The sequence below is a fragment of the Polypterus senegalus genome, chromosome 17 (assembly GCF_016835505.1).
Source record: "Polypterus senegalus isolate Bchr_013 chromosome 17, ASM1683550v1, whole genome shotgun sequence".
Taxonomy (NCBI): domain Eukaryota; kingdom Metazoa; phylum Chordata; class Cladistia; order Polypteriformes; family Polypteridae; genus Polypterus; species Polypterus senegalus.
In genome coordinates this window covers 63462198-63487513 of record NC_053170.1, presented here as the reverse complement: position 1 = coordinate 63487513, position 25316 = coordinate 63462198, and positions in this window count along the sequence as shown.

The window sequence follows — 25316 nt, the reverse complement described above, 5'->3', positions numbered from 1 at the left end:
AACGGTGTAATCTGGGAGCTTCATCAAGAGGGAAAAAATACAAGAATACTGTTGTCTTGCCATAAGGGAGACTGAAGAGTAACAAAAACAGTTTATGCCTCATTAAACAGAAGTCAATAACCAAAATAATCTTATTGGTAAGAGTCTGTCATTATAGATGTGTCAGTTTTCACAATTAATGGTAAACTGGGCCTTTGGAAAGAAATTGCATTTGGTCAGTCTCAGCACTGATAGAAGCAGTCAAACAGCTTAGACCAGGGGTCCTCAATCACGGTCCTGGAGAGCCGCAGTGGCGGCAGGTTTTTGCTCCAACCCAGTTGCTTAATAAAAAGCACTTATTGCTAAAGTAACACTTCTTCTTCACTTTAGTCATTTTGAGCCCTTATTGCTTAATTTTGTCTTAAACAGCTATTTTAATTGCTCCTTATCAATAACATGCAAATGCTTTATTGGCAAGAATTGCGTTCTAATTAAGCAACCAGGTCAGAACAAAAACATGCAGCCACTGCGGCTCTCCAGGACTGGGATTGAGGACCCCTGGCTTAGACCATCAGCAATTTGGACCAGAAATTGAGTACTAAGAAGAGACGCTTGATTTCTCAAGTGCCATATTTGTAGAAATGACCTGGAAATGCCTTACTGAAACAGGAAGTCTCACCTCAAATGTTCAGCAGCTGTCAATCATTGCCTTCACCCAGTAATCTTGCTGGGATGTTATTTTTACATATAAAGCATTTGCATACATACTGTACAAAAGGAAAAGGCTTTAAAGCTTCAACAAAGAAAACAAAAATTATAAACAAACAACATAAATCATGTAGTATGCTGAATTACACCATAGTTTGCACAAATTGAAATAGAAGGTATCTTATTCATACTTAAATTTTACAACCTATCTGAGATTTAAAATTCAGATTACAGTCAACGGTTACCCCTAAATTTTTTACTTCCGTCTTAACTTTTAATCCTAGTGCATCAAGTTTATTTCTGATAACCTCATTGAATCCATTATTGCCAATTACTAAGATTTCAGTTTTCTCTTTATTTAGTTTGAGAAAATTACTATTCATCCATTCAGAAATACCAGTAAGACATTGTGTTAGTGAATCAAGAGAGTCAGAGTCATCAGGTGCTATTGATAGTACAGCTGTGTGTCATCAGCATAGCTGTGGTAACTCACGATGTAACCTGAGATAATCTGACCTAATGGAAGCATGTAGATTGAGAAAAGCAGCGGACTCAGGATAGAGCCTTGTGGAACCCCATATCGGATATCATGTGTCTTTGAGATGTGATTACCACAACTCACAAAGAATTTTCTACCTGCCAGGTAGAATTCAAACCAATTTAAGACACTGCCAGAGAGGCCCACCCATTGACTAAAGCGATTTCTAAGAATATTGTGATCAATGGTGTCAAATGCAGCACTCAGATCTAAGAGGATGAGAATAGATAAATGGCCTCTGTCTGCATTTACCTGCAAGTCATTTACTACTTTAACGAGTGCAGTTTCTGTGCTGTGATTTGTTTTGAAACCTGACTGAAATTTATCAAGAATAGCATGTTTATTGAGGTGGTCATTTAATTGCAAAATGACTGCCTTCTCTAGAATTTTACTTAAGAAAGGGCAGGTTGGAGATGGGTCTAAAATTTTCAAAGGCAGAGGGGTCAAGATTAATTTCTCTTGAGCAGGGGTTTAACTACAGCAGTCTTAAGACAGTCTGGAAAGACCCCCGTATCTAATGACGAATTAACTATGTCCAGAATATTATCAATTAGCACATCTGATATTTCTTTGAAAAACCTGGTTGGTATTGGGTCAAGGACGCAGGTGGAGGGTTTCAGTTGAGAGATTATACTATGTAATTCAGGTAAATCTATCCTGGTAAAAGCATTTAATTTGTTTATAATGGAGTACCGGGGCTTTGGAGGTTCTGCAGTGTTGGGGAGATATACTATGTTATCTCTAATATCATTAATTTTTTGATTGAAAAATACAGCAATGTTCTCACAGGTTTCACTGGAAGTATTCTGGGGGCTTTTCTTTGAGTTACCTGGGTTTAACAGACGATCAATTGTAGAAAATAAGACTCTGGGATTACTAGCATTGTTATTTATAATATTAGAGAAATAGCAGCGCCTCTCAAGACGGACAGTGTTATTGTATTCTGTTATTTTAGCCTTCAATATCTCATAATGGATAGTTAGATTCGTTTTCCTCCATTTACGCTCAGCTCTACAACATGTTCTTTTTAAATCAGACACTCTTTGGTTCTTCCATGGAATAACAATACTAGAAGATTTTTTAACTGTCTTTTCAGGTGCAACTATGTCAACAGCAGCTCTTACTTTAGAATTAAAGTTTTCCGCTTTACTATTTACATTATCCTCGCTATTATAGTTGGCACTATAAATGGACTGATTGCTTAGAATAGTTGTAAGCTTTAAAGCTGCTGATGAGTCAAAGAAGCGTTTTTTAACAAAATGCTTCTCATGAGTGTTTTCTATCTTTAGTGTTGAGGGCAGACAATGAACGTGTGGTGAAAAGAGTGATGGAAATGAAAGTATAGGGGAACAGAAAGCAAGGAAAGCCAAAGTGAAGGTAGAGGATAAAGTAAAAGAAGATTTGAAGCAAAAGGGATTTGACAGTGGAGGAGGTGCAGGACTGAGCAATTTGAAGAAGGTTGATCAAGCACATCAAACCCACATAGAAGTGAGAAAGGATGTAGAGGAAGAAGAAGAAGAAGTATGTTACCGAAAGATTATATTTAAAATATCATTTTTAAAAACATGTGCGTATATTGTTTCTAATAATGTTAAGTTAGCTTCTTCAAACAGAGTTTGTAGTGGTTTAAGAGATAGAATTATAGTCTCATTGTTTTTGGGGTGTGTTGAAGATATTGCCCTAGGCAATCAGGTTCAGATTAAACAAAATATCAATAAGTAATTATTTAAATGTTGTTCTAATTAAAATCAAAGTCATTCTTTCTTCATGAGTTGCTCTAGCACAAAATTATTGCAGGTTGCTGCCATTTAAGCTTCCTTTCTCATGGCCTTGGCCTTGCTGTTTATAATGTGGGCACCTACTGCCTGTCACATGATTCTGTAATGCTAACAAGGAAGATTGGCAAAATAAAGGCACAAATAACACCAGACCAGGGGCCTTATGTATAACGCTGTGTGTAGATCTGGCACTATAACATGGCGTAAGCACAAAAGCCGAAATGTGCTTACGCACAGAAAAATCCAGATGCTGGAATCTGTGCATACTCCAACTTCCACGTTCTTCCACTACATAAATCCCGATCAGCGTGAAAAGCAACGCTCGTGCACGCGCTTTATGAAACACCCCAATTCCTCCCAGAATTACGCCTCTTTGAATATGCAAATGAATATAAATCGCCCTTAAACTCAGCCTTCTGTGAAAAGACAATGGGAAAAGCACGGGGGATAAATATAAGAATTTCAGCGAATACCAAGTGGAGGCAAAGGAAAAACATACTATTTGTTCAAATAAACTGTGGTATAATCAACAAAAGGAAGTTGAAAAAGTGACATAGCGTGTTGGAGAAACTTGAAAGCTCACGTTCACAAAATCGCACAGTGCCGGAAATAAAAAAAGAAGTCACATATCAAAGTCGCAGTGAAAAGGCGAGTTCTAGCCGACTGTCTGAGTGTCATATGAAAGCTTATTAGGGTACAGAGAACAAAAGGCACGCAGTGGGGAAAAAGCACGAAATGTCAACTTCAATCTCGACATTTCCACTTTAATCACGTAGTTTATTTTGTCATTAAAGTAGAACATCATAAACATCATCTTAAAATCGTTTAATTAACCAGTTTCTCCAATCACATCGTAATTAAAGTAGCATGTTAAATGCTTTGTTTTGTATTTGATCTTCTATGTGCTCTATGTGTGTGAATCAGTACTTGCTTCTTAAACCAGCTCTCTTCCGCCAACTGGACACAGAATCAATTACATTCGTAATATTACAGTTCTCTGAATAACTAAAATACTGAGATGTATACGTGTTATCTTTTTTATGATGGTAGGAGTTAAAGCACGTTATTAAAAATGGGTTTCACTTCGATGAAATAATTTATTGCAGCAGTACTCATGGGCGGCTCTAGGCTTGTGGTGGCACTGGGCAGAGGAAGAATCGGTAGCTCCTTCGCCCGCCAATTTCAGTAAGGTAGCTTATGCACAGTGCATGGCCACATCCGTTGCAGACACTGCATAGCCGCCTCGTGCTCATGACACAAGCATTTAACTTTTGCCGAAATTTGTCGCTGCGTTTTTAGCTGTGTTGTTATTTTCACTTTCTGTTTTATATTCAATATATATTGGCGTAGCGCCACTGCAGTCCTTGCTTTTCTTTCCCCAAGTAACCGATCGCCACACAATCAGCTCTGTAATAGAAGTTAAGCCATTTGTAAGCTTAGCGCTGATTCTTCAAAACGTTTAAGGAACATTGAAATATCTTTAGTACATGTTTAATTATTCTATCCTTCACGACACTCCCAGTGAAGAATATAGATTATTTAAATGAAGTTAAAGTTTTATCTGTATAATTTAATAAAAATATTTTGCTGCATTTCATCTTAAAAATGATATCATCATCATATGTAAATACGCGCTTAATAAAGTGGTGCAGGTTGTGCAATATTATAACTGTAGTGCAAGTTTACAGTGGGGTGATTGTACTTATAAGTACTAACAGTTCTACAAGGAGTAATTGATTGAGTGCGTTTAAAGTTCATGGGATGAAACTGTTTCTGAACCGCGAGGTCCGTACAGGAAAGGCTTTAAAACGTTTTGCAGTGACTGAGACAGCATGTCCATGAAACTGTATACCGATAATTCTCTTTCCGATCAGCTGCTGCTGTGATTCACACTCAGATACAGTGATATAAATACTCTGAGTGGTGCAGTGAGAGTAATATGGAAAAAGATGATCTGCTGTGGCAACTCCTAACGGGAGGAGCTGAAAGAAGATGAAGAAGAAGGAGAAGTGAAAGTAACAACGGTAAAGCAGTTATGGTATTTGGAATACTATGGCTATTCCCTGGACCATTATATTGTTACAAGTTAATTACAATCAGATTCGTTACACTAATAAACAATATGCGGTTAGTTTTAGTGTATTTATAAAGCCGCGTCAGGAAAATAAGGTGTAACCACACAGGAACAGTAGCACTGCTTTGACGCTGGGTGCCACCAGTCTGCAAAACCGAGCGGAGAACTTGCATACGACAAGGTATGAGGTACCGTGGAAAAGTGCGTGGCTTTACACCAAGAGTAGGTTTTACACTTCGCGATTTGAATGTGGAAAAGTTCTTACGCAACATTACTGTGCGTACGCACCATTTATACATGAGGCCCCAAGTGATGAAGACCAGAAACTGTAAATCAACATTACAATTGGAATCAAAAGCCAGAGGGTCAATAACGCCAAGAAACCAGAATATATATATTCTGCAGGACATGTTTTGTGTCTTGTTGATGATTTGGATTCTGTACTGGTATGGGAAGATTTTAAGATGTCAGAAATGACAATGAGAGTGCTGCTGAAAAGCAGCATCACCACTGCTATATGGATTAGATTATACTAGATTATATTAGAGCAGATTAGATTAGATATACTTTATTAATACCCAAAAGGAAATTCAAATGTATACGGCAGCAGTAACATAAAATACAAAGATAGAGACTAAAGTACAATATGAAACAATAGGATAACAAATATAATGCACTAAATATTATGGTAAAATAACTATTAAATTGAAGTCTGTACTACTTCCTATGGCTTCTAGCTGGAGTGATAAAAGAGACGTTGAGTGGAATCATTGAAGTGCTTGGTGAAAGCATGCAGAAAAGATCCCCAGAGGCACTTCTAATGACACTGTGGTGGAATGAGTCTGTGGCTGAAACTATTCCAAGAAAGCATTCACTTGAAGGGATAGTCAGAATTGTTCATGATGTCATCCAATTTTGCCACCATCTTCTTTTCCACAACAGCCTGTGGTAATGTGCCTTACTGGCATTACCAGTAATTAAATAAAATTAGTTAAGTGTCCTCTTCCGTGTTAAGAGAGAGGCATTTGTTTAGGACAAAAAAGTTTAAAGAAAGGAAACTTGCCTTTTTCTGTTATATAGTGCAGACAGACGTCTTCGCTGACGATATTAGCGCCTTTTGGGGAGTGTCACGGTGGGTCTCATGTAGACTGGAGAGACAGCCTTGCCATTGACCGGCCGGGATGACATTGTCGGTCCTCCACACCTGCACGCGTCTCCCGCAACATCATAACTCTAAAGGAGCAGAAGAAAGTTTGAAGCGCCTCAATATTAGTTAACCCGGGTTAGCATAGGGATCCCATGTTCGTAGTTGTCTGAGCTGTAGCTAAGGGGAAGGAGGAAAATAATGAAAAGTGCTTAAGTTCACTAAAGGCAAAAGCGCAGTCCGCGTCTGAAAAGCCGGCACAGCTATGAGCACGCGCTGGCTCAGGCTGCTTGACTTTTTATAGTAATTATGTGGGATAGTAGACGGCGCTTTTCGCAAACGCGTTCACGTCATCACGTACCCCGGGAGGGATGACATACGGCGGTTTAATTGGTCAGCGTAGTGGCGCCGAATACAAAAGGAACTCATTGCCCTAGAGCGGGGTGTCTTTCTGACTAGTTCGTCTTAAAGTAAGGTACTCGGTAGAACAATTTGTTTAAATTACCAATCACCGCGGCTTGTGCTTTGTTTTTGTAAATATTTTTTATACAAATATCTCTCGATTAACTTTGGTGGAGGTATTTATTGGGTTGTGGTTAGTGGTGCACTTTTTATTTTTGTATATACAATTTTTTCTGTATTTTGAATATTTTTGGGTGAATCCTGTATTATACACTGTTTGGAGGAGCAGCTTCCTGACTTAGATCACTGTGGAGGAAGACTGCTTCACATTTTGCTTTGTGTGTATATATATATACACACACATATATATTTATATATATATATATATATATGGATTCCACTAGTTTGTGTGCAGTATTTTTTTTCATTTGGGAATTTCAGGAAACACTGTAAATAGATAGATAGATACTTTATTAATCCCAAAGGGAAATTCACATAATCCAGCAGCAGTATACTGATACAAAAAAAAAAATATTAAATTAAATAGTAATAAAAATGAAAAAAAATAAAATAAATAAAAAAGCAGACAATAACTTTGAGTAATGTTAGCATTTACTCCCCCGGGTGGAATTGAAGAGTCGCATAGTGTGGGGGAGGAACGATCTCCTCAGTCTGTCAGTGGAGCAGGACAGTGACAAAAGTCTGTCACTGAAGCTACTCCTCTGGCTGGAAATTACACTGTTCAGTGGATGCAGTGGATTCTTCATGATTGACAGGAGTTTGCTTAGTGCCGGTCGCTCTGCCACAGATGTTAAACTGTCCAACTTTCTCACCTATGCTGGTATCAGCAGAAGGATGGTTGGAGGATGCAGTACTCCGAGGTGAGAGTGGGTTAGGGTGATCAAACCTATTAAAGAAGTTGTTCATTTGGTTTGCTCTCTCCACGTCTGTCTCGATGGCGGCACCCTGCTTCGAGCTGCAGCCAGTGATAATCTTCATCCCATCCCACACTTCCTTCATGCTGTTGTTTTGCAACTTCTGCTCCAGCTTTCTCCTGTACTGCTCTTTCGCTGCCCTTAGCTGGATTCGGAGTTCCTTCTGCACGCACTTGAGATCATGCTGATCACCGCCTTTAAAAGCCCTTTTCTTCTGGTTCAAAAGGCCTTTGATGTCACTTGTATGTTACTTGTATATTGTAAATAGTCATTTTTGGGCTCCATTTGATTACTGTTTTTTGTGTGTCCTTTGCGGCATTGGACTGTGTTTTAATATATAAATTCCGCAGGACATTATTTTTGATTTTTCTTTAAGTGCATCTGTAAATAAAACCTCACTTTATTTTTCAAAAAACCCAACCCTTTTTGTGTCCATGTCTCCCTCTCTTACACTATTATCCTGGTCACGCTCGGTCCCACATACTAGACACCTAGAGTGTAGGCTGGTGATTCCAATTCCCACTACACGGGGTGTCACACAGCCTCCAGAGTGTCCAGTGTCAGTCCTGTAATATGACTGGCTCCTTTTTTTCAGGGATTTTGCACTACCTGAACTCAAGTTGCTTCCCCAGAAATCTGCAGCGTAGAACAACACAATGGCTCCAACAAACTTGTAAAGCATTTTGAGTAGCTTGCTGCACACATCAAAAGACCCAAGTCTCCTCAGGAAGTACTGTCTGCTTTGACCCTTCTTATAGAGCACCACTGTGTTGTCAGACCAGTCCAATTTACTCTTCGTATGGACCTGCTTGCAGCTCTGCATGTGACCTCTACTTTCTCCCACTGAATGGTGACTGAACTCAAAGGCTCCTTAACATACTGGACGTCCACCACCAACTCTTTTGTCTTGTTGATATTGATCTACTGGATGTTCTCCCTGCATCACAGGACAAAGTTCTCCACCACCCTCCTATACGCATTCAATGACTCATCTCCATTATCAATTTACCTTAAGATGGAGGAGTCATCTTAGAATTCCTGTAAATTGCAGACGCTGGTATTATACTGGAAGTCCATTGTGTAAAGAGTAAAACAGATGGGAGACAGAACAGTTCCCTGAGGTGCCCCAGTATTCCACACATCCATTAAGCCTTACACACTGCTGTTTGTTGATCAGGTAGGCCATGATCCAGGAGACTGAGTGGGCAAAAAGATTTATAGCCCTTTGCTTGTTCCCTAGTCTCTGAGGCCAAGATTGTGTTAAAGGCACTGGAGAAATAGCAAACAATATGGTATAAAATTTCTTTGAATGCTGTTGTACCATTTGAAATTACCATATAAATGTGTTCCCATGCCCATATTTGTTAGCCATTTGTTTGTATATTTGTTTCACAATTTTTCAGAAACAGTCAGGTTTTCTAAAACAAAAAAATCAGTTTACAGCCATAACTCATAAACATCATCTTTAAAAGATAGCTGACTTAAATTGACCTAATTTTAACATAAAGATTTTTAAAATTCCACTGGATGGCCACATGGGCTTGTGGCTTTCCTACCTTATTAGCTTAAAAGGGCTTACAGAATCAGGGTCATAATGTTCACCTGCCTTTCAAGCAGTAAAGCATGAATTCAGGTGTGAAGTGTTGGGAAAGGCTCACTTGCAAGTGAGGAAGAAAGGTAAGTGTGCCTTGAGAGGAAAGTGAGTGATGTGAAAAAGAGGAATGTTGCATAGTTTGAGATGGGATCATGGACCAGACACCCCTCATAGTTAGCCAGAGTCTCTCATGTGTTTAGGAGAGGCTCAGCAAAGGCTCTAGGTTTGTATTATTTGCTATTATATTAGTATTGTCACCCTTTGTGAAATATATATATTCTGTGCATTTCTTTTTGTATAAGAAATTACCCTTCTCCATTATCTAGACTTCAGTTGTGTCTTGGTTCATGGTTTTCTTGACAGGGAATTCTTCAGCCCCCTCTATACAGTATATCATATGTATCTAAGTATGTATATCCTTTGCAGAAAGTGCACATGCACACTAAGTGATTCACTCAGGCCCTTACAGTGAGATGAAGGTTAATATTAAGCCAAAAACTTTGTGAGTTAGTGCCCAGTTGTTTACCCATTAGACCTTTTAAGCTACCTAAAGTTAATTTCTAAACTTTAACAGAAATGCATTGTTAGCCAATAATGTGCAAACTTAGAGTCTGAGCATCTCACAGTCATAAATAAACTCCATAATTTAGTCTATACAGTAACAAATTGATCCAAATCTCCCAAGCAACATTCATTAAGGCCTCATCCACCACAAATTCCCCTTTCCCTATGGTAATTCTTATCTAGTCCAAGGTGCAAATAAGCCATTTTCCTGCTTGCATTAGTTCTGACTATATGATCCAATATTCCATGTGAGCATTTTTCAGCTCTGTATTAAAACCAAAATCAATTGGTGTATGTGAGGATACAATTACTTAAACTAGTAGAACAAAATCAGTGTTGAAAGAGTCATATCCCTAGACCTTTCAATGCCTGATTAACTCGTTAAAATTCTTAACAGTTCTAATGTGACTTTAAAAATGTAGAGATGAAACCAAATCTGCCTTGCAACAATAAAACCCTTGGATAAATATACAATCATTTCTATTCATTCCCGATCTCCTAAAACCTGCATTTGCATTCCAACCTTCCACAAAGCCAGCATCATTTCAGCTCCCCATAAACACAACTGTAGGTTTGTTGCCTGTTTTAAGGAGGAGAATGAGCAGCAAATGAAAAAGCGAGTCCAAAAGACATGGCCCTCTATGCAATGTAATATGACCATCTATCTGTCAGCACCATCCCAGTGTGTTTGTTTATTATGGCAGTGTATCATTCAATGGTTGACTGGAGAGCCCCTCAACATTATGCTCAAAGTGATGTCTGTTTGTATGTTTTCCCCTTTTCCCAATGGAAACCAAAAAGACAGGTGCAAGACAGATTGCTCTTTGGAAGGTCATTTTACAGCTAAAAGACAGCTTGCTTGTGTTAGCAGAGCTAATTCAAGAAGATAATGTGCAGAAATGTGTAACTGTACAGGACAGACCATCACGATGGGGTTCATTACGATGATTTAGTTTATATCACAAGAATTTGCTAACAAGAGAATGAAGCACAAGTGATAAATTATTTTACCAAAGAGATTATGAGAGAAATCAATTGATTTCTATGTGTTTCTGAATTAATTAAAAACAGTTTGCCTCTTCACTATAATAATGACGTGGTAGCTGACACTCTAAAGCACACATTTTTTGATACAGTTATTATATATTAGTTTTTAAATGTACACTAATTATTGAGTGAAAACTGTAAAACAAGTGAGTACTGCTCAACTCTAACTGCTTCAGGAACTGGGGCTCAGTTCTCACTCGTCAAGGTCATGGGTCCACATGAGCTTTTTTTGTGTCTTCCATATCCCAAAGACATGCACGTTAGGTCTGTTAACAAGTCTAAACTGTGACTTTTTCCTGTGATAGCCTATCATTCCACCCAGATTACGTGTCCATCCAGTACTGATGGAGTAAACATAGTTTCCCTGCAAAAAAAGAACATCTTCAGAAGATGGGTGAATGGTGTTTATTGAATGTTTGGATTTTTAATATGTATTAAAAATATACAACATCTAATAATTCAGAATTACAGTGTTTCATTCTCTTCATTTCCTCTGTTAACTGGAGTGAATTCTGAGTTGAAATGGTGTTTACTGACCCATTACAGTGTACTCAGTGAAGAGCTGTCTGCCTGTGGAGCACAGAAGGGAACTGGTCCAGTGTTGCTATCAACGACTAGTCAGTGAGGACAAAGCATGCCACCATCATGAAGTATTCTGAAAATGACACAGTTTGGTAGTGCAATTAACCTACAATTTATACAATTACTTCTTATGACTGCAGTAATGTAAGAAACATAATAAGAATTCCTTGAAATGAGCACTGCTCAAAAAGTTATCAAACAAAATTAATATTTGAATGAATCCCCTGGTTCTTTTAATTAAATTTATTTTTTTTAATATGTGGATAGCTCTCAACAGCAGATTCAGAAAGTATTTAGACCCCATCACTTTCTGCACACTTTAATGTGTCATGCCAAGTCAGCATCCAACCTGCATAATCCAGACCAGGGTCGCGGGAGCAGTAGCAGGGTTGGAGCCTATCCCAGTTAGCATAGGGTGCAAGGCAGGAACAAACACTGGACAGGGCGCTGGTCCATTACAGACTTTGATGTGTTATAGATTTAATTTTAAATGTAAAACATTGACATTTTTTGCTCATTTATCTATGTTTAATAACTTATAATGACAACATGTTTTCAGAAAGGTTTACAGATTTATTAAAAATCAAAAAATGAAATCTCTCATTCATGTAAGTATCCAGACCTTTAATTCAGTACTTTGTAGAAACCCCTTTTGCAGCAATTATAGCTCCAAGTGTTCTTGGGTAAGTCTGTACAAGCTTTGCACACCTGGATTTGGGCAGTTTATCCCATTCTTCTTGGCAGATCCTTTCAAGATTCGTTAGATTGGATGGGAAGAATCTGTAAACTTCCACCTTCAGGTCTATCCACTGATGTTCTATGGGGTCTGAGCTTTGCCTGGACCACTCAAAGAAAGATAGAGACTTGTCCTGAAACCATCCCAGTGTTGTCTTGGCAGTATGCTTTGAGTCATTGTTGCAATGAAAGTTGAACCATCATCCCAGTCAGAAAGTCTTGTGCACTCTGGTGCAGATTTTCTTCAAGGACCTTTCTAAATTTTGTTGTGTTCATCCTTCCCTCAATTCTGAGCAGACTCCCTGTCACTTCTTCTGATAAGCATCCAAATAGCATAATGCTGCCACCATTATTTTTCACCATTGTGATGGTATAAGTAAGATGAGTTGAGTTCAGCACAAGGAGTTCAATTTTTTTCTCATTAGACTAGAGAATATTTTTCCTCATGCTCTCAGATTTCTCTAAATGCCTTTTACCCAAGAGTGGCTTCCATCTAGCCACTCAAGTATCAATGTCTAATTGATGGAGTACTGCTGAGATGTTCATTTTTTTTTTCCAGTCTCAGCAAAGGATTTCCAAAGCTCTGTTAGAGTAACCATAAGGTTCTTGGTCTTCTTGCCTGGTTACTCAGTTTGGCCTGATCGCCAACTCCAGGAAGAATCGTGTTGGTTCCAAACCTCTTCCATTTCACAGTTGTTAGAGTCACTGTGCTGTGCTACTGGAACTATTAAAAACAAATTTATTTTTTTTTTTTTTACCCTTGCCCTGATTTATGGCTTGCCACAATTTTATCATAGTGGTCTACAGAGAGTTCTTTGGACTTCGTGACTTGCTTTCTGTCCTGACTTGCATTGTGAATTGTGTGAACTTATATACATAGGTGTGGGCCTTTCTAAACAATGTCCAATCAATTCAGTTTGCAACATGTTGACTCCATTCAAGTTCTAGAAACATCCCAAGGTGAATTAAAGCTTACAGGATACACCGAACACAATTTGCCACAGCAAAGGATCTGAATATTTAAATGAATGAGAAATTTCAGTTTTTGTTTTTTTAAAAACTTTGCAAAAATGGTAAATGTATTCATTTAAAATTAAATCTACACTATAATAAAGTGTGCAGAAAGTGAAGGGGTCAGAACACTTTCCGAACACACTGTATATGTCTATGGCTATCTATACCCAGTGCATATACTGTCAGACAAGCGCACTCCAAGAGCATCTTCAAGGCAGAGGTAGGAAACAAGGGAAGAGAGACAAGGGTGATGCATTCATTAACACTTTTCCCTCTTAGCCCTGAGAACTGATAAAGATTTTAAAGATGAGATGTGACATCATTTTCACCCATATCCAAAGAATCCTGCCTCTTTTGCCATGTTAACTATTTAAAAAACCTCAGAATTGGAAGTCAGCATTTATTCAAGGACATGCCACTGAAGGAGAAAGTCTCCACTGTTTGTGAAGCACTATCGTAACAGCCATTAGTTTGACAGATCATTGGTTAATGCAATCCTTATTTTATTTCTACTCTTTGGCAATACCTCATTAAATAGGGAATCACCCTTGGGCCTGATCTCTTTATCTTGTCTTGTCTCTTCACTATATACTGTGGTGGATTGCCGACATTTTACTCCGGCCCTCACCCCCTGGCCGCTAGGAGTAGCTCTCCCGAGAGCATATACGGGCCCCGAATTCCAGCAGGGCCTCATGGACTATGTAGTTTTTATACACAGCCCTGCTGGATACCTTGTGGGCCACTGGGAGTCGCTGTCGGGAGGCCAATAGACTCATTTGGACATCATGACCCGGAAGTTCGTCACAGGAAGAGCGACGGGCTTCCGGGGTGAAGAAAAGTACTGTTTACCCTGACCCGGAAGGAATAAGGACTTGTGGAACTGTTGGGCAGAAAGTCTTTCGGGTCAGGGGGAATTAAAGGACTCTGGGAACTCCCAGACAACGAGCTGAGCTGGGTGGTAGAAGGGCAACGCGTCTGGGAGTGGAGGATTGTTGATTTATTATTGTTATTGTGGTTCATGAATATAGTGGAGTGGAGGGTGCTTGGTGCACATTATTATAATAAAAAGAATAATTGTAGCACTTTTACCAGGTGTTTGGCGTGGTACCTGAGGGTTCAAGGGAGCACTACTGCCCCCTACTGCGACAATACTTTATATAAAGCTTCATACCTGATTGGCTCATTCACTGACTGACAAGAAATTCTTGGCTGTTTACAGATAACATAATGAAAAATAGTGTTTCGCTAACAGATCAGTCTCATCAACCTGATCTTCATAAAATTCCATTCTAACTGTAAAATGAATTTGTAAAAAAATTCAAGAAAAACATGATTTAATAGTTGAAAAAAGGCAATATTTATGCTGGTCTAAAGTGGCAGAAGATTTCTGATGGCAGCACATCTGACTGCAAGTCAGAGGCAATGTGGTTTGAGTCCTGCCTATATAATTTCTTTTTATTGTACTCTTATCACTGTGTGATGCAAAAAAAATCAATAATAATTTTTTATTACTAAATTATGGAAAAAATGTCCCATATTGTTATAAAAATATAAGATACTATACTTCTATCTATTTTCTTATGTATTAAAATCTCCATCTATCCTGTAAATGAAAGCAAATATGCGCTAATGTGATTTATTAAACAAAAACAAACATGAGCTTGCACAATTATTTTAATTTAGGAAGGAAGAACTTCTTAAGAACTGTAAATAACAAATGCCCCTTCAGCTGAAGTTACTTGATGATACCTGTTGGTATTCCAGTAAGATCTTTGACAACCCAAAATGCATTTGTGATGGTTAGGAGGAAATAATGTGTGGAAAAAATATTGTTCTAAGATGTTTCAGGTAAGGAAGGTATAATTTCTAAAGCAATAAAGTTTCAAAGTACGTTCGTAATAACTTAGTTTATTGTTTTGTGTTTTTTTTAATAGTTTGTGTTATTAATTAATTAGTTATTATTTGTAAATATATACTGTATAAAGTCTGTAAGCAACCTGCCTGCTTGATTGCTCAGGAGTGTTTGGGCATCACAAGCCAACAGTTGGAGTTTTAACCAGGGGAAGTGAAGGTCTTCCTTAACCTTGGAAAGGAACTTCCAGCATTGGTTTAATTTAACTCCAAGGTGGGGTACAAAGTTGTTTCTGTGACTGTCCTCATGACTTATTTAGTAGGAATAAGAGAGGTCAGAGCTGTAGCGAGAAAGAGATGGAAGATGATAAAGTAAGCACTTTGGTGCAATGCTGTTGGCATCAAAGGAATAAGACACCCCATCATATAGACAGGGGTTTAAAACCTGGGAATTCTGTCCAGAGAGGCAGCAGATTTGTTTTGTGTATTTTATACTTTGTGTATTTTTGTGTACGTGTGCACTTTGTGCCATTATTCCTACTTTCTGGCTACCTTCAGTGTACAGATTGGTAGTCACAACTCTTATGGTAATTTTCTGTTTCTTTCCTTCCCATGAGGCTGTTGAATGCACAACTGATTACATCAACGTCTGTATGGACATTGTAGTTCCAGTATGCTGCTATGCTAACAACAAGCCATGGGTTACAAGTGACATCAAGGGCCTTTTGAACCAGAAGAAAAGGGCTTTTAAAGGTGGTGATCAGCATGAGCTCAAGCGCGTGCAGAAGGAACTCCAAGTCCAGCTCAGGACGGCGAAAGAGCAGTACAGGAGAAAGCTGGAGCAGAAGTTGCAGAACAACAGCATGAAGGAAGCCTTCAACACCACCCAACCTCTGCTCCTTAGAGACAAGCTGACTGAGATGGGAGTAGACTCACATCTGGTGGCATGGATTGTGGACTATCTTACAGACAGACCTCAATATGTGCGTCTTGGGAACTGCAGGTCTGACATTGTGTTCAGCAATACAGGGCGCCGCAGGGGACTGTACTTTCTCCGGTCCTGTTCAATCTATATACATCAGACTTCCAATATACAGTTTATTTATTTTTGTATAGCCCAAGATCACACAGGAAGTGCCGCAATGGGCTTTAACAGGCCCTGCCTCTTGACAGTCCCCCAGCCTTGACTCTCTGAGAAGACAAGGAAAAACTCCCAAAAAACCTTGTAGGGAAAATGGAAGAAACCTGGAAAGGCAGTTCAAAGAGAGACCCCTTTCCAGGTAGGTTGGGCGTGCAGTGGGTGTCAAAAGTAGGGGGTCCATACAATACAATACACAGAACAGAACAATTCCTTAATACAGCATAATAATAAAAATTTTAGAAGTACGGTTTAACAGTAGATGATATGACATAATTAGGTTTGGATATTTTTAGAGTCCTGGAGACCTCATCCATCTAGCTGCCTCCCCATTTGGCCATGCCACGGCTGAAACGTTGCTCCGATGAAAGGACCCCTCTTTCCCATGATTCATGTGATCCTCCATCAGGGATGACTTTACCATAGGCAGGCAAACAACTTGGCAGGTGGGCGTGGCACCAATGCCACATTTGGGTACCGAGAAAGAAACAGAATAGGTGAGGGTTAGTATTCAAATATAATTATCATGTTACTTATGTTTTAGTGCTAATGACTAACAACAGAGATGCAGTATGTACAGTTAATCAGCAGCTCTAGTCAGGATATGCTAAACTGAAGTAGTGAGTCTTCAGCCGGGATTTAAAGGCTGAGACTGAAGGGGCATCTCTTATGGAAGCAGGAAGACCATTCCACAGTTTAGGGGCCCTGTAACTAAAAGCTCGACCTCCCACTGTTATTTTATTAATCCTTGGAATCCTAAGCAGACCGGCATCTTGAGATCTTAATGTGCTCAGGTTTGTAAGTCATGATAAGTTCAGACAAGTAAGCGGACCTTGGCCATTTAATGCTTTATATGTTAAAAGGAGGATTTTGAAATCTGCCCTAAACTTAACTGGGAGCCAGTGTAAAGATTTAAGAACTGGGTTATGTGTTCATATTTTCTTGTTCTTGTAATAATTCTTGCAGCGCATTTTGGATTAACTGGAGGCTGTATAGAGAACAGTTTGAACAGCCAGTGAACACCGCATTGCAGTAGTCAATCCTACTAGAGATAAATGCATGAATTAATTTCTCACAATCCTGTTTATTTAGAAAGCGCCTTAATTTCCTAACATTTTTAAGATGGAAAAACATGTTTTGGACGACTTTGTAATATGTGCTTTAAATGACATGCTAGAGTCAAAGATAACTCCTAGATTGCGGGCTGATTCAGTAAAATTAATTGGGATTCCAACTGAGTTAAATGATGACAAAATATTGCTGTGATCAGCGTCATTCCCTCCAACAATTAACATCTCTGTTTTATCTGTATTTAAAGACAAGTAGTTCTCATTCATCCATTCCTTTAATTCACTAACACAACTAATTAAAGACAACATCGGAGAAACTTCATTTGATTTAAATGAAAGGTATAACTGGGTGTCATCTGCATACAGTGAAAATTAACATTATGTTTCCTAATGAGAGATCCCAGTGGAAGCATGTAAAGTGAAAACAGTAAAGGTCCCAGTACTGAGCCCTGCGGACACCATATTGAACTTCTGTGTATAATGATGGAGTACTGTCTGCACATTTCTGTACATATGGAATCGATTTGATAAATAAGAACTGAACCAAGCGAGCACGGGCCTGTAAGCCCAACATCGTTTTCTAGCCTGTGCAGTAAAATAGAATGGTCAATGGTGTCAAATGCTGCACTTAAGTCCAACAACATAATTACAGTGGAATTTCCTTCATCAGAGGATATCAGAATGTCATTTACAACCCGTGTTAGTGCCGTTTCTGTACTATGACCAGTCGAAAGCCAGACTGGAATTTCTCAAATAAATTGTAATGCGTAAGGTGTGACTGAAGCTGACTGGCGACTACTTTTCTAGTATTTTAGAGAGAAATGGTAAATTTGAAATAGGCCTATAGTTATTTAGTATGTGTGGGTCTAGGTCTGACTTTTTAAGTAAAGGTTTAATGACTGACACTTTTAGTGCATCAGGTACTGTGCCATGCAGTAATGAACTATTGATAATGGTTAGAATAGGCTGCAAGAACATCCATTGCACTTTTACTAGTTTTGTTGGCACTGGATCTAGGGAACAAGTAGTGGGCTTCATTTTAGTAATTAAAGTTAAGACTTCCTGGTGAGTTACAGGATTAAAATTATTAAAGTGCTGAATGCAATGTGCAGGGTCTGCTAAGCTAGTATTTGGTTTGTACTGTGATGCTGAGATCTGGGATCTTATATTTTTAATTTTCTCATTGAAGAAGTTCATAAAGTCTGTACTGCTAATATCTGTTGGTATTTTGCACTGTTGATCTGAATTCCCATTTGTTAATTTAGCCACTGCTCTAAAAGTACCCTAGGATTTTTATTATTGCTATCTATTAATGTAGAATAGTATTCTGAGCGAGCTTTAAAGAGGGCTTTTTTATATTTATTAACACTCTCTGTCCATGCAATTTGAAAGACATGTAGCTTTGTTGTTCTCCATCTGCGCTCCAGTTTTCGACACTCTAATTTAAGAGCTCGAGTATTTTCATTAAACCAGGGAGAGTTTCTATGTGCTTTGATCACTTTTGTTTTAGGGGAGCCACTGTGTCCAGAGCATCTCTCAAGGTCACATTATAATGTGATATTAGCTGATCTAAATTGTTTTCCACGTTTACATTTGATGTTAACTGATCTAAATGGTTTTCCACAATTACACTCGACTTACTCAAGGTATCTATAAATTTTGAAGCAGAATTACAATCTAGATGTCGCACTGTCTTTGTTTTAATCTGTGAGTGTGTTGGCATGGGCAGAACTAAATCAAATGTAATTAAGAAGTGATCGGAAATAACTACATTTAATGGAGTAATATTTAAATTTTGAATTTCAACTTTGTAAGTTATAATTAAATCTAATGTATGGTTATGATTATGAGTTGGACCTTTGACAATCTGACAAAATCCTACTGAATTTAACAAATAAGTAAAACATTTGCTAAAAGTGTCAGTTTCCACATCAATGTGTACATTAAAATCCCCATCAGAACTACATGATCATAATTTATAGCCAAATCAGACAGAAGGTTGCTAAATTCAGTCATGAACAATGAATATGGCCCTGGTGGTCTGTAGACTAGCACTATAATTGTGTTGGAATCTGTTTTAATATTTAAAATGAATGCCTCAAAGGATGTAAAGTTGCCTAAATTTTTAGGAGTGATTTGCATTTTGTTACAATGAATTATTCCAAGGCCTCCTCCTCGACCAGAATCTCTAGACTTATGAAGGAACGAGTATCCATCTGGTGACGCCTCAGCTAGGGAACAGTGTCACATTTACTAAGCCAGGTTTCAGTAAGAAGACACAGATCAGATTTTGTACTTAATATATATCATTTACCAAAACAGCTTTAGTGCCAAGAGAGCGAATGTTCAATAAACAGCATTTAAAACTGCATGGTTCTTTCTGAACTGCTGATATATTTTTTGTTTTAATTTGAATTAAATTTCTATTACAGATGCCCCTGGTGGAGTGTCTGGTTTTATCCCTTGGTCTAATTATACACCTTATTTTTGGTTATCAATTAATTTATGGTTTGTATCAAGACTAAATTTACTGGATGCCCCACAACAGGGATTATGGGTAACAGCTTCAGGAAAATAACAGGTGGGATAAAGAACAGCCTGTGATTTAAGATCACATGACTGCGGCCTGGATGGTGCTCTAATCAGTCAACCAGGCAGTTTTGCTGCCATATTTTGGGATAATACATAAGATCCCTCCAGTTAGGATGAAGACCATCTCTTCTGAAAAATCCAGGCCTTTCCCAAAAATCATCCCAATTGTTCACAAATGCTATGCTTTTATTTGCACACCAGGTTTCTAGCCAGCAGTGAAAGGAATGCAATCTGCTATAAATCACATCCCCTCTATATAATCTTGGTAAGGGACCAGATACAATTAAATTCCGACATTTTGTTTTAGCTTTGGTGCATAGAGATGAAGTTCGCTTTAATACCTCAGATTGCTGTAAATAAATATCATTAGTGCCGACATGCAGCAATAAGGTAGATACTTCATCGTCGGCAACACGGTCCAATGCGGCCTTTATGCCAGAAATCTTGGCCCCTGCGAGGCACTTAACATGAACTGCTGGTTTAACATAGTTTGGAATTCTAACATTCCGCACTATGGAATCGCCAATTATGAGCACTTTATTATTCTCAGTTTCCACAGACGCGCTGCGGAGAGCTGAGAACCTGTTCTGGGTCCGAATTGGTGACCTGGGTGCTGGGGGACTAAATTTTGGATTCTTAGACCCCGTCTTACTGTTACCCACTCGCCCTGTGGCTGAATTAGCGCTGCTGATTTCGCCGCACTGACTACAGTGGGACCTGGAGAGACTGAAGCTGAATCAGAGGTAGCCGAATTGTCTAAACAAACCGAGTCGATCCAATTTTCAGTTTGCCTAATCGCTATCAGATTCCTAACGCGGTCATCCAATTCGCGTATTTTCCCGACCAACTCTAGATTAACTAAACATTTTTGGCAGGTGAAGCTATCTGCACTGTCGGTATGACTCAAAATGACAATATGACTCGGAGTCCTGCCACGGAATACTGATGCTCTATGTAAGAAAGGTCAGAGCAGACTATACTTTCTGAGAAGGTTGGCATCCTTCAACATCTGCAGTAAGATGCTGCAGATGTTCTACCAGACGGTTGTGGCGAGTGCCCTCTTCTACGCGGTGGTGTGCTGCGGTGGCAGCATAAAGATGAAAGATGCCTCACGCCTGGACAAACTTGTTAAGAAAGCAGGCTGTATTGTAGGAGTAAAGTTGGACAGTTTAACATCTGTGGCAGAGCGACGGGCATTAAGCAAACTCCTGCCAATCATGAATAATCCACTGCATCCACTGAACAGTGTCATCTCTAGGCAGAGGAGTAGCTTCAGTGACAGACTTTTGTCACTGTCTTGCTCCACTGACAGACTGAGGAGATCATTCCTCCCCCACTCTTCAATTCCACCCGGGGGAGTAAATGCTAACATTAATTTTATTTTTATTTTTTTATTTTTTTCATTTTTATTACTATTTAATTTAATATTGTTTCTTTGTATCAGTATACTGCTGCTGGATTATGAGAATTTCCCCTTGGGATTAATAAAGTATCTATCTATCTATCTATCTAGCTATCTAACTATCTATCTGAGACTCACTGTGACACTGCCTTTCTGATCTGCAGCATCTGAATTTTACAGTCTCTTAACTGATCATTTTGTTTTTGCCGTATCAGACATATCCTTTCTGTGGCTTCTTCCACAGAGAATTGTGGCAACTCCAAAAATGGCATTATTAATCAGAGTGATAATGTTAATTCATCATTATAATTTAACAAAACTTTAAGGGAATATATCATTTCAGAATTTGTGAAAAATGTCATTTAATTGCCTAAAAAATAGCTTGGGCAGGCAAGTATGATTAATTCTTAATTCAGTGCTTTAGGGGGCAAGAGAAGAGCTTAAGTCAGCATTTATGAGACCTTCTGTTGTAGCCACCAGCCTTTCTCTGGCCTTCCTTGTGTGGGCTTGGGTTCTGGCAGCTATTAATATTCCAAATCCAGCAGAACCAAAGTGTTAATCCTTAAAACAAGAGCTCCTGGGAAAGCCGGAGAAAATGAAATTCAATCCAGGTCAGCCCTGAATATCAAGAACAGCTGTAGCGTTTTACCAACTGCAAGGAGAGCAATAAGGTAAGTACTCTAAGTGTGCAGACAAATAAGATCTCTGCTGCATTCACAAGTTGTTGTTTTTTTTTTTCTCTAAATGCTCAAGAGTGTGCAACATGGTGGGCTAGTAGTGAGTTTTGCTACCCCATAGAGCAAGAGATCTGGGTTCAGTTCCTTCCAAAGTCACTGTTGGCATAAGATGCATACATTCTCTCTGTCTCTTTGTGAGAGTTCACATGGGCTTTCTCCCTTGTGTCTGGCACGTGAATGTCAGATAAAATGGTGGATGTCTGGAGCTGTCCAGGACCTATCACTTAATTCACCTGTATCTTGTGTCCAAAGTGTAAAGTTCACAGTGACTCTGCCACTTAAGAGGTACTCTGGAACGTTCAGAGCTTAACCACTATGCACCCTTGGTAACCAGGAGATGGGTTCCTGGAATAGTGTTTTGGGTCCTGGCTGCTAAACCATTATAGTATGCAAATCACCCTGGGAAAAATGTTGACTGTATAAAAGGCACAGTAAAAAAGTTTTGAACCACATGGGGCAAAGAGAGTGATGCAAACATCTGGATGCAAATATGATTGAAGTTGGTACATAAGAGGCAAAGAGTACATTGGCATCCACACAAAAAGGCTAACTTCAGTGGGAGACACCCAACACCTATACCGAGCAAACTGACCAGAAGGAGTAGATATGTACCATGATAGACTTTCGCCTCTTCCTGTTTTTGTACCTACCCTGCACCTAATGCTGATGGGATATGCACTAGCACCAGTGACTCTTGGAGGATGAATGTATGGATTGATGGATATTAAAGCTTCAAAAATAATTTCTGGCATTTGTTTGTTATGCTATTTGTGTAATTGCCGGTCAGATCTTGCTTGTGTTCTTTTAACCACAGAAGATATTTGGTTGTATAATAAAGCAGACGCTTAAATGATCAAGCGTTAATGGCTGACTGGGGAAAGCTGAAACGCTCAAAATTCTAGTAGAGGCTGAACTGGCAGTGGCCAGTGCGCTCAAGCATTAAGGGCTCATGCCTTTGAACTGTCACACCTAAGGAAGGAGTGGGAGGAACAGAATCCTCATATATCCTTAAGGATGAATTTTAACGAAAATATTGTTGAGTCAGAGCTGAATTACCATGGCCTGCTGCTCATTCTTGACTATAAACTGGCTTTGATTTTGAGAAAGTAATGGGAAACACAGGTTTGCAGTCTAAAGTGTTTTAACAGCATCACATCTGAAGAGATGATCTGAATATTTCTTATGCAACAAAAAGAAAAAGAAGTCCAGTTCCTGTGTCTTCCCTTCTGAACATACTGCCACCACAAAACGCTTTCTCATCGTCCCGGCAGCCATTGTCTTGGGATATGGAGCTATTTCTGTTTTTTAGCAGCTAATAAAATTGCAGCTTCTACTTTTATGTGTGAGCCTGACAAAAGTACACCGAAGCATTTCCTGTTTAAGACAATAATCAAGATTAATGTGCAAATGTTTGGATCTCAAAGCCGGATTAGATATATAATCCTTGCGTGAGATTGGCTTTAAAAAAAGAAATATTATTTTCTCACTCTGTTAATGCAATATATGGCTTGATATTGGATCCCAGCTCATATTATTATTTGGGAAATAGTGCGCATATTTCAGTGATTTTCAAGCAGTAGATTGCATTCCCATAACAAGCCATTTTAATGTGTTTTTTAATCAGCTGGGACATAGGTCCTTATTTAGATCACAGCTTGCTGTTAGAATTAAATCAGCTCTAATAACTTGCTCGGCTCATGGTTTCCTTTTAGGCTTTTTTTTCAAATTTGGGGCCACACATGACTATTATTGTAATTTTATTTCACACTGAAAAAGGCTTGAAAAATACCACACGTTTTAAGTGACACCCATTGAGAATAGGCTTAGCCATATGTGCAGTCATATACACATTACACATGCTCCATGCATTATCATTTTTTGCATTATAATTTTTATTTTTCTGCTCTCAGTGATCCTGGGTGTCCTTTGGGTGGACATGCATTCTCTTCATACCACCCTACACCACGTCTTACCCTGTCTTCTTTGACCTCCCTCTTGGCATTATACTGTTCACCTCCATCTTGGTGTACCTTTTCTTCCAGTCATCTCCTGGCTTTCACTCCTCAGTACAATTTAGTATTCACCTTCCTCTCACTCTTTGACACTTCACATTTCCATCTAATTATTATTTCATTCATTCTTTCCAGCTTTCCTTCATGTTCTATACTTTTCAGCCATGTCTCACTCCCATAGATCTTACTACTCCTCTCTCATCTTTTATAAACATTTCCCTTCAATGCTAGAGAGACTCCTATAAAGTTAAAATGGGGAGCAGCCCCCAGAATTTCTTTTATGCAATTCTCCTTGTGGCTATCTCTGGCTGCATTCAATATGTTACCTGAATAGTAGAACTTCCATACTTTTTCCAACATAACTCCATTGCTGCTATTTAAATGTACACTTGCTACAGCAGCATTAACACCCCATCATACACTTTCTACAAGCTAATTTTACACTGTGTGTCTGCCCAATACTACAACTTTAATCTTTTCGTTTGAAAAATTATACATGTTAATCATATGGCACTGTGGCTTAATGTTGCCTCCTCACAATGCATGTGCCACAGACGGAGATGTTCTCCTTGTCTTATGGCGAGTTTTCGTCATCAATACAGCCAACTATTGTCAGATTATCTGGTGTCACACATGTGCGATTAGGAGGCAGTCAAAGAGCCTAAAGGTGAGTGAAACATCGCGAGATAGAGGGTTGTCACGTGGTACTTACCTAAATCTCTTTTGCTCAACAGAAAATCTGAAGAAAAATAAGTTCCTCCACTTCCGGCTTCCAAAATGGCCGCAATGACATCACTTCCGGCCAACCATGATGACGTCACTTCCGGCTCCATCAAAGCACCTCACTTCCGTCTCATCATTATGATGTTAATTCCGGTTCCTGTTTTCATGCCAACCATTTCCTGTCCCATAATCCTTTTCCCTATAAATTCGCCATTTTGTTGGAACTAAAGTGTTCATTGTTTTGATTTAAGACTTTGAATCATTTATTCTTTATTGTCTGGACGACAATATATGGGGACGGTCCCCAAACCTTTGTTTGTGTATTGTGGAAAATTATTTGGACCAGAACATTTCACCACACTGGATACTCTAATTTGGATTAGTTCACAACTATTCACCTCTAGCGAATGTTTGATTTATGCTCGTACCTCCTGCAAAAGTAATATATATTTATAACATATATTTATAATTTTTGAACGACAGATTGAACCACATACATGAATGGGAATGAACAAATTCTATCCATCCATTTTCCAACTCGCTGAATCTGAACACAGGGGTCTGCTGGAGCCAATCCCAGGGTACAAACCAATCCCGGGCAGGGTGCCAACACACTGCAGGACACACACAAACAGCAAGCACACACTAGGGCCAATTTAGAATCGCCAATCCACCTAACCGGCATGTCTTTGGACTG